Source organism: Phascolarctos cinereus, unplaced genomic scaffold (assembly GCF_003287225.1).
Source record: "Phascolarctos cinereus isolate Bilbo 61053 unplaced genomic scaffold, phaCin_HiC Scaffold_5;HRSCAF=322, whole genome shotgun sequence".
Classification (NCBI taxonomy): Eukaryota; Metazoa; Chordata; class Mammalia; order Diprotodontia; family Phascolarctidae; genus Phascolarctos; species Phascolarctos cinereus.
In genome coordinates, this window is record NW_027555958.1 from 244,672,553 (window position 1) to 244,682,715 (window position 10,163).

A 10,163-nucleotide genomic window follows, 5' to 3' on the forward strand; every position below is an offset into this window, starting at 1 on the left:
TTGGAAGATAGTGACTTTATGAGAAATCATGACACAGTAGAACAAATCCAAAAGAATGAAAAATTAGAAAACAATGTGAAATATCTCATTGGAAAAACAACTGACCTGGAAAATAGATCCAGGAGAGAGAATTTAAAAATTATTGGACTATCTGAAAGCCATGATCAAAAAAAGAGCCTAGACATCATCTTTCAAGAAATTATCAAGGAAAACTGCCCTGATATAGTAGAACCAGAGGGCAAAATAGAAATTGAAAGAATCCACAATCTCCTCCTGAAAGAGATCCCCAAAGGAAAACTCCTAGGAATATTATAGCCAAATTCCAGAGTTCCCAGGTCAAGGAGAAAATATTACAAGCTGCCAGAAGGAAACAGTTCAAGTACTGTGGAAACACAATCAGGATAACACAAGATTTAGCAGCTTCTACATTAAAGGACCACAGGGCATGGAATATAATATTCCGGAGGGCAAAGGAGATAGGATTACAACCAAGAATCACCTACCCAGCAAAACTGAGTATAATCCTTCAGGGGAAAAAATGGTCATTCAGTGAAATAGAGGACTTTCAAGCATTCTTGATGAAAAGACCAGAGCTGAATAGAAAATTTGACTTTCAAATACAGGACTCCAGTGGAACATGAAGAGGTAAACAGGAAAGAGAAATCATAAGAGACTTATTAAGATTGAACTGTTTACATTCCTGCATGGAAAGATGATATTTGTAACTCATGAGAACTTTGTCAGTATTAGGGTAGTTGGAGGAAAAAATTATATGTATGTATATGTAGATAGATAGATAGAGGGCACAGGGTGAGTTGAAGATTAAGGGGTCATATCTGGAGAATAAAATTAAGGGATGAGAGAGGATTATACTCAGAGAAGAAGAAAGGGAGAGGTAGAATGGGGTAAACTATCTCACAAAAAAAAACAGAAAAGAAAAGTCTCTTACAGTGGAGGGGAAATGGGGGAAGGTGAGAGGGAATGAGTGAATCTTATTCTCATAGGATTTGGCTTAAGGAGGGAATAACATACACATTCAATTGGGTATGGAAATCTGTCTTACCCTACAGGAAAATAGGGGGAGAAGGGGACAAGAGAGCAGGGGGATGATAGAGAGGAGGGCAGATTGGGAAAGGGGTAATCAGAAGTAAATACTTCTGAGGAGGGACAGGGTCAAAAGAAAGAATAGAATAAATGGGAGGGCAGGATAGGATTAAGGGAAATAGAGTTAGTTTTTCACAACATGTCTACTATGGACGTGTTTTGCATAACTGCACATGTACAACCTATATTGAGTTGCTTGCCTTTTCAATGAGGGTGGTGGGGAGGGAGGAAGAGAAAATTTGAAACATAAAGTTTTAAAAACATATGTTTAAAAAAAAATGTTTCCACATGCTACTGGGAAATAAGAAATACAGGAAATGGGGTACAGAAGTCTATCCTGCCCTACAGGAAAATAGAAGGGGAAGGGGATAAGAGAAGGGGAGAGAGATAGAAGAGAGGACAGACTAGGGGAAGGGATATTCAGAATGCATGCCATCTTGGGGTGGGGGGAGGGGGGAGATGGGGTGAAAATTTGGAACTCAAAAACTTGTGGAAGTGAATGTTGAAAAGGAAAAATAAATAAATTTGTGTTAATATATATATATGCCAGGCACTGTGCTAAGCACTGGGAATACAAAGCAGGGCAAAAAGGCAGTCCTTGCCCATAGGAAGGTCATCGGCTAATAGGGGAGAAAACATGCAAACAACATACAAGCAAGCTATGTATGTACAGGATAAATCAGAAATAATCAACAGAGGGAAGGCACTAACATTGAATCTAGTCCCTTACTAGTCCAAGTTCTTTTGGTTCTCTGAGAAGTAGAACTCTCTGTTAGAGTTTGCCTAGCTATTAAGAACACAGGTACGTTTTCTTTTACCTGCTCCCCAGTTCCCCATTCTACTGGTTTTGCATTATCAATTTAAAATCATAGAATTTTGTAGCAAAAAAGGAGATCATAATAATCTTATAAACTGATAGAATGAAAAGGGAATTTAGAGATTATCTAATCTAGTAGTTCCCAACCTGTGGGATGCAAATCCCTGAAAGGCTCTGGAATTATTTCAAGTGATCTTTGGTACCAAACACAGTTTATGTGGATGGAATATATAACTCCTCACACTATAGTTGATACTGTTTTTCAAAAGAAGGTAGATATTGTTTTGATTCATTAAATTCAAATTCATTTAAAATTGAGATTCAGAAAGATCTTGACTAGCTAGAATGTTAGGGGAAATCTAAAAAAATAACAAACAACATCTGTAGTGGATAGAGCACCGGCCCTGGAGTCAGGAGGACCTGAGTTCAAATCTGATCTCAGACCAGACACTTGATACTAGCCTGTGTGACCCTGGGCAAGTCACTTAACCCCAATCACCTCAAAAAAAAAGGGGAAAGAAGTTAATATGGATTAATAAATCAATCAGCAAATATTTATAAAGTGTCTACATTTTTTTTTTGCCAAGTACTACTTGCCAAGCAGTAGAGATGTAAATAGAAAACTGAAACATTCTCTGACCTCAAGGAACTTATACTCTTATAGGAGAATAGATAGATAGCTTGGGTGGTGCCATCAACAGAAAAAAGACAGTTGGGTAGGAGGGAGATGATGAATCTCCTTTTGGAGATATTCTACGAGCAGCACCAGTGGGATACCAAGATGGAAATGTCTAGAAAGCAGCTGGAAACACAGGGCTTGAGCTCAAGAGAGATTGAGACTCGTTTAGAAGTTGTTGCATAAAGGTGATCACAGGAGCTCTGACAGGGAATAGGATTGCCAAAGAAGAGATTGTAGAAAGAGATGGAAAGAGTGAGGACCCAGCTATGGGAGACAGCCATACTTAGGGTGGGGGATGGGCAAGCAAAGGAGACCGAAAGGATTAGTCAGACAGGAAGAAGGAGAAACTAGAAGGAGCAGTGTCACAGAAGCCAGGGGAGGTAACAATATTTAGAAGCTGGGATAGTGGATTTAGTTATGTATTTATTAATTTATATAAATTAATTTATTTGCACCTACTATGTATAAATAGGGGGCAGTTTATGCAGATGAAATCTGCTTTAGATGGACGACAAGAGCAGCTTTATGCAGAAAATGATCAGTCAGTCAAATAGCACTTCGTAAGCATTTACTATGTGCCAGGCATTTTGCTAGGTGCTGGAATACAGAATCTGCCTTCAAAGAGCTTATATTTTCACCTGAGAGACAATGTGCACCTACATAGGTACATATAAAACACATACAGTGTAGATAGAAAGTAATCCTGGAGGAAATGAGAGGCCCTAGTTGGGGAGAGGAACCAAGAAAGGGCCTATGGTCTTGAACTTGATATGTCTTGAAGGAAACCAGAGATTCCAAAAGACTGAGCTAAGGAGAGAATGTATTCCAGGCGTGGGGGAGAGCCAGTGCAAAGGCAGGGAGATGGGAGAGGGGGTTTCTTGACTTAGAGTGGAATATCTGAAAAGCACAACATGCAGACCTAGAAGGTGAGGAGGCAAGATATCTTGGGATCTTTTTACAGATCAGCAGCCCCAACCCATGTCATTAGCTTGCCACAGCCAACAGATCCATGATACCTGGATGCCTGGCTCCACCTGCTCCAGGACACTGTTCGGGTGGGGCTCTGGTTTGGTCTCTCCCCTTAGATCCCTTTTTTTCTCTCTCAGGTCCTCACTGTGCTGGAGAAGCTGGGGGAGGGAGCAGTCAGTTCAGCCCACATTTACTACAGACTACTTTCCACTTCCCGAAATGGAGAAAATCTTGAGATGGGAGCAATGGTATGCTGGTAAATGTTTAATAACAAGATTTCCAGGGAGAAGGGGAATGTGCCATATGCACATTTATATGTGTTTATATAACATACTTTTAAGTTTAATCTGCATACATGTCTAACATGGAAATATGTTTTTCCTGACTTCACACGTACAATCAATATTATATTGCTTGCCTTCTCAAGGAGGGGGAAAGGATGGGAGGGAGGGAAAGGATTTGGAATTTAGAATTTTTAAAAATGAATGTTGAAAAACTTTACATGTAACTGGGAAATATTTAATGAAATAAATAAAAATACATTTTTAAAAGTTTAATCTGCATTATTAACATTTTCTCCATCACTTTCTTAAGTCTAGATAATAAAAAAAAAATCAAGCCTGATTTGTAGTGTTTGTTGATTTCTGAGATGTAAATGTTCACACTGAAAATTTAACAATCATCTCCCGGTGAGTTGCTTTGTGCTTCTTCCAACACACTCTTAGGTAGGAAGGATGGAGACTCATCTCTTGCTATTCCCATTCAGGTATGCCACTCTGATGAATGGGGACAGGGCCTTATGAGACCCTATATCCCACTGCACCCCATCCTTACCTCTGCAGGGTATCCAGTGAGGCCCTCTTTACCCCACTCCTGACACCAGACAGCATTATCCCTTCCCTACATTCTCCAAGGTTGCAGAGATGGAGGCTCATTCCCAGCTCCAAATCCATGCTTCAGAGAAGGCACTCCACTCTAATTTCAAAAGAGGTATATGGACTGGAGCAAAGTAAGTCCAAACCCTCCTTCCTGGATGCCCCTCTCCTCTGGTAAGCGCCCTAGTTTTATGGTCCCCTGGCCTTTGCTGCCCTCTAGTGTTGACATGGACATATGCAGAAACATAGAAGTTCGAAGAAACTATGTTCCAACTTCCTTGTTTTACAGATGCGGAAACTGAGGCCCAGAGAAATGACTTGCTCAAAATCACCAGCCAGGTAAGTGGCAGAGCTGGGACTAGAACCCAGGAGGCCTCACTTCAGTTCCTTTGTTCTTTCCACTGTACCATGCTTTAATCCTCTTTCTTCAAGCCACTTCGATCAGACTCTTTCCCCCTCCCTCTCTCTGTCCTCTCTTAATTATCATCATCATAATATATCTCCTAAATGCCCTTCACACTCCTCACCTTTCTTCCCTTGGTCCTTGTCTTCAGCCATATTTAGAGGCTTTGTGGGTAAGATGAGAGAAAGGGGCTTTTCAGAGTTAACCCTTCCCCAGTCCTGGTTCCTGTCCCTGGCGTTGAGTAAGGGTTGTTCAGCTGACATCCCCCAAATCTCCCTACTGTTCAAGTCCACTTCATCCTATCTCATCCCATTCCATCCTATTATATTCCATAACCTTTCCATTCTTAGAACTTCAGGTTAGAAAGTCAAAGATCATCTAATCCAACCCCTCACTTCTGACCAATGAGGAAACTCAGATCCAGAGGAGGGAGAGTGACTTTCCCAAGGTTAAAGCTATTCAGTGGTCCATGCCATTCCACATTCCACCACTGTCCTATTCTAGCCTATTCCATCCATCTCATGACCTAACTATATAGGAAATTATGTACCATCTGTGAACTCAGAGGAGTGTAATGTCCCTCCAACATTACAGATTGCAATATATTCATGCCTGCCCTTTCTGTGTGACTTTTATGCCTCCCTGACAATCTGAAATGCAATCTATCCCACATGCTGGAATCCCTTCTCTTGTTTTCTTGTTAGTTGCATGCATAATGGGAGAGGCACCTGAATTCCTTCCCTCTCTTCCCATAGCTAGATGATGTAATCACTGAAAGTGAAGGGCATACAACTTGGTACTGATGCTAATAAAATGTAAAAATATGTCATTCTTAAAAAAAAAAAGTGAAGTTCTGGCATTGAAGGACAGATGGGCCTTGGCTAGGAAAGGTTGGCCAGCCCCCCCCGGAGACTGTGGTGGGCTAGTAACTATTTAACAAGTAGCTTGCCCTCAAAAATGTATATAGGATGCACTTTTAAGTTTAATCTGCACTATTAACATTTTCTCCATCACCTTCTTAAGTCTAGACAAGTTAATTTCCCTCACACTTAAAATTTAACATTTGGCTCAGGGTTAGAGCTGGCTCCAACAGACCCTTGCCTGGAGGCATTTATAACATTAAGTCTACTAAGCCCAGTTCAGAAGTTTGAAGCAATTGTTTCAGAGAAAAGTTTTATGGAGTGTGACTCTCTGCACTTTTACCAAAGAACTTTCTCTCCTTCCCCATGCTAACACTGCTTCTCCCCCCATCCCCTCCATCCCCATGGGCCATGCCATCCCACAGCAGAGCTGCTTGTCCAGTGGGAGACACCACTCCCAGTAGGAAGCAGAAACACACTCTTCAGACAGACATAGACACAGAGAGGCAGCATTCAAGGCAATAAACAAGGATCGAGTCTGGCAGCAGAGAAAAGAGCTGAACATGGATTCAAGAAAGAGTTAATCCCAGCAGTCAAGAATTGAGCCACAGAGAGGAGCGGCATCAGGGAGCCCAACCGAATGACTCTTAGCAGAAATGCTGTGCCTCTGGGGCAGGAAGTGACATATAGGGGCTCCACAAGAAGAGACAGAACATTGAGCTTTGCAATACTGGAAGCGTGAGTTGCTCTGGCCATCTGTGTTACCATATATGTACCTCACCACCAGTGTACTCTTAAGTTTATATATACTTTTCCCATTGATGTTATGTGTATTTTGAGGAGAACATTTGTTGTTTAGTTGCTTTCCATTCATGTCTGACCCCTTGTGAGCCCTTTTGAGGTTTTCTTGGCAAAGATACTGGAGTAGTTTGCCATTTCCTTCTCCAGCTCATTTTACAGATAAGAAAACAGGCAAACAGGGTCTTGCCCAAGGTCACACAGCTAGTAAGTGTTGGATTTGAACTCAGGAAAAGTTTGCCTGACACTCTATCCACTGCCACCCCCTAACTGGCCCTCAGGTTTATCAGGGTAATGTTCTATAGTACTGCCCTTAATCTAGTTAATGCTTTTGCTATGAGCTAACTGTGTCTCCTGGCTATCTATTAAAGATAAGCCCACCAGTGAGAAAACCTGGGCTAACGTTTTGTGAGTGGGGGCCCACAGTGTACCCTTTGACCCTAGGGTTGAAGTTGTCCCTATAGGGGACCCAGTATACAAATGCAGGTTGGGGGTGGTAGCTCTAGGAGGAAGGAACTCCACATGGATACTTCTGGAGCATCAAGAGTCAGTCAATAAACATTTGAGTTTCTGCAGTGTGCTAGGTGCTGTGTTGAGCATGGCGAATACAGATACAAAAAACAGCCCCTGCCCTCAAAGAGCTTACGACCCACACAGAAGGAAGCCGGAAAGTGAGAGGGGAGGGTGTTGGGGGCGGAGAAGGAAAGATACTCAGAATTCTAAAGGAGGGCAGCTAGGTGGGAAATGAAAAGATGGCCATCCTCAGCACTCTCCTAAAATGGAAATTTTGGGAGGAGCTCCCAGTTCTACCTTCTAATCAGAGAGGTGTCTCCTTCATGTTATTTCTTCTGTCATTCTTCATTTGTCATGTGTTACAATTTTGTAACAATTTGTTACGTGTTACAATTGTGTAACATGTTTGCGCTTTTAAGCACAATAAAGTTTTATGACCCTCTACAATGTTTTGGGCAAAATAATAATTAATCATATTTACAAAGATTTCTGAGTATTGTTTAAATTTTATTTCAAATTATTTTGAAATTATTATTTAAATCTTCCTCTTCTACCTTCACTTTTTTTCATTATTTCTATAGATTTATGCCTAGTATACAACAACTGATCAATTTCAACTTAACTTCATTCAATTTACTTAACGAGACTACATAAAAATTGGCTGAAATAACACATTTTACTCATTACAATGACTATAACAATAGCTAGTACTTGTATAATACCTACCATGTGTCAGGCACTGTGCTAAGAGCTTTGCAAACATTATCTCATTTGAGCCTCAAGACAACCGAGAGGTAGGTGCTATTGTTATCCCCATTTTACAGATGAGGAAACTGAGGCAAAGAGAGGTTAAGTGATTTGCCTAAGAGTCACACAGCTAGTAAGTCTCTATGGCTAGATAGGAACTTAGGGCTATAAGACCTGACTCCAGGTCCAGGCTCTATCCACTATACCACCTAGCTGTCCTATATATTATAGTGTGAGGTACTAATTTTATCAGTTAGTAACACCGACCTCCACCTATGCGTAAACCTCTTTGACCCATGCTTCATCATAGAATAGAGGTGACCCTGGGTTATGTCAGTGGAATGCATATTCAATTTTTTTTTTAGGCAATCAGAGTTAAGTGACTTGTTCAGGGTCACACAGCTAGTAAGTGTTAGGCCAGATTTGAACTCAGGTCCTCTTGACTCCAGGGCCTGTGTTCTATCCACTTTGCCACCTAACTGCCCAAATGCTTGTGTACATTTAGTTAAGCATCAAACCTCAGTCTAAGCTACTGCATATACACATCAAAACAAAAATATGTCATGAAAAAAAATGCTCAGGGGCTTCCTTACCATAAGGAAATAATTGACAGTGTTAAACTGTTTTGCATGCTAAACATCAAAAATGGCAAAACCAGCATGTTATTTTACTGATTTTATTCATTAGCTTTTAAAAATACAACTATTGTTCAATACAGGTAGCTAGGTGGTGCAGTGGGTGGAATACTGGGCTTGGAATCAGGAAGAATCATCTTTCTGAGTTCATATCTGACTTCAGATACTGAAATAGCTGTGTGACCTTGGGCAAGTCACTTAATCTTGTTTGCTTCAGTTCCTCATCTGTAAAATGAACTGGAGAAGGAAATGGCAAACCACTACAGAATCTTTGTCAAGAAATATCCAAAATAGGGTCATGAAGAATCAGACAGGACTGAAACAACTGAACAACAAAAATTGTTGAATATTACACCAAAACAAAAGCATTTTGGGGAAGGGGGAAGGAAAAGAGGGAGGGAGAGGAAAATTTGGAACTCAAAATCTTATAAAAGTGAATATTGAAAACTAAAATAAATAAATTTTTTTTAAAAAGATGATTGAAGTCCTTTACTCATTCACTACTGTATAAAAAAGCCAGTGTTACAATAAAGAGTATTCACTGGCCCCCATTAAGAGGTTTGATGTAGAACACTGCCTCTAGGAGAATGTTCATCATCCTTATGAGCTTCTCCATCATAATGACATCTTCCATCTCGAGATGAATCTAAGTCTATCGGTTCTATGCCATCCATTTCTTCAGTCTCCTCTACTTCTTTTCTTTCAAGCAGTCACTTTTCCAACAACGATAGCTTATCTGATGAAAGAAAGCCATTCTCTTGGAAGATTAAATTAAATTACTACAATTTCTTTTCTGTAAGACTGGTGAAAAATTGGCATACCTTCATTCAGTGCACATTTGCTATCTCCATGTTTGATAATCTAACTAGGATGAGATGTAATGACTATGGTTGCTATTGTCAAAATTTGACATTAGCTTCTGAAAATCACACGATACTTCAACTAACTAGATATCCATACTCATGAAAAATCCTCACCTCATTATGTGAATGTAGCATTGTCATTTTGATCCAAAACAATGATAATATTGCCTGGCTCCTGGTCACCTTCACTGTGGAATATTATCTTCTCACCATCTTTCATGCTTTTGTCAATGCAAACCTCCAGAGTTCTTTCTCCTAAATAATTTTCCTTCCATTGCACCTTTTACATCTAGCTTAAGAGATGATTCATTGCTCATGCCCTTGGCATTCCATGCAAACTGATTGAATTTGCTGAACCATTTCAGGTACTATAGGATGAATTTTTATTTGCATTCCAGTCCCTCTGCAATTGGGACAACATTCTACAGCTCCTTTCTCATCAACTCGTCCTTCGTGTTGATCAAAATTTATATCCTTTTGAAAAGCCAGTTTTCTTATTGCACCGTTATATAAATTTTCTAAGGTCACCAACAACTGATGAACAACATTTTTATCTCTCCATTCCCTTTGCATTCTTCTGCCTCCTCCAAAAACATTTCAGAGATATCTGTTGGAGAGCCAAAACAACCACTAGAACCACCCTCTTTGATGGCTTGTTCTCCACATTTGTTGTATAAGTCCCCTTTGTTTTGGGTTGTTTGGGTTTTTTTTTTTTGCATCAGAAAGCACTTCATAAGCCTGAGAAATCTATAAGAACTTTTCTCCTTCATTTGGATTCCTGTATGGGTGATATTTCCAGGCTAGATTCCTATATGCCTTTCTTATTTCTTTCTGGGAGGGATTGGGTTTTACCCCTAAAACATCATAATAAATCATTTCCTTTACCATTTTCGTTTTTGT

General features: G+C 40.1%; 1 pseudogene; it reads right to left on the minus strand.

Moving 5' to 3' along the window:
* Nucleotides 1–8,951: 8,951 nt before the first annotated feature.
* Nucleotides 8,952–10,163, minus strand: LOC110217163 (dnaJ homolog subfamily A member 1 pseudogene; annotated as a pseudogene).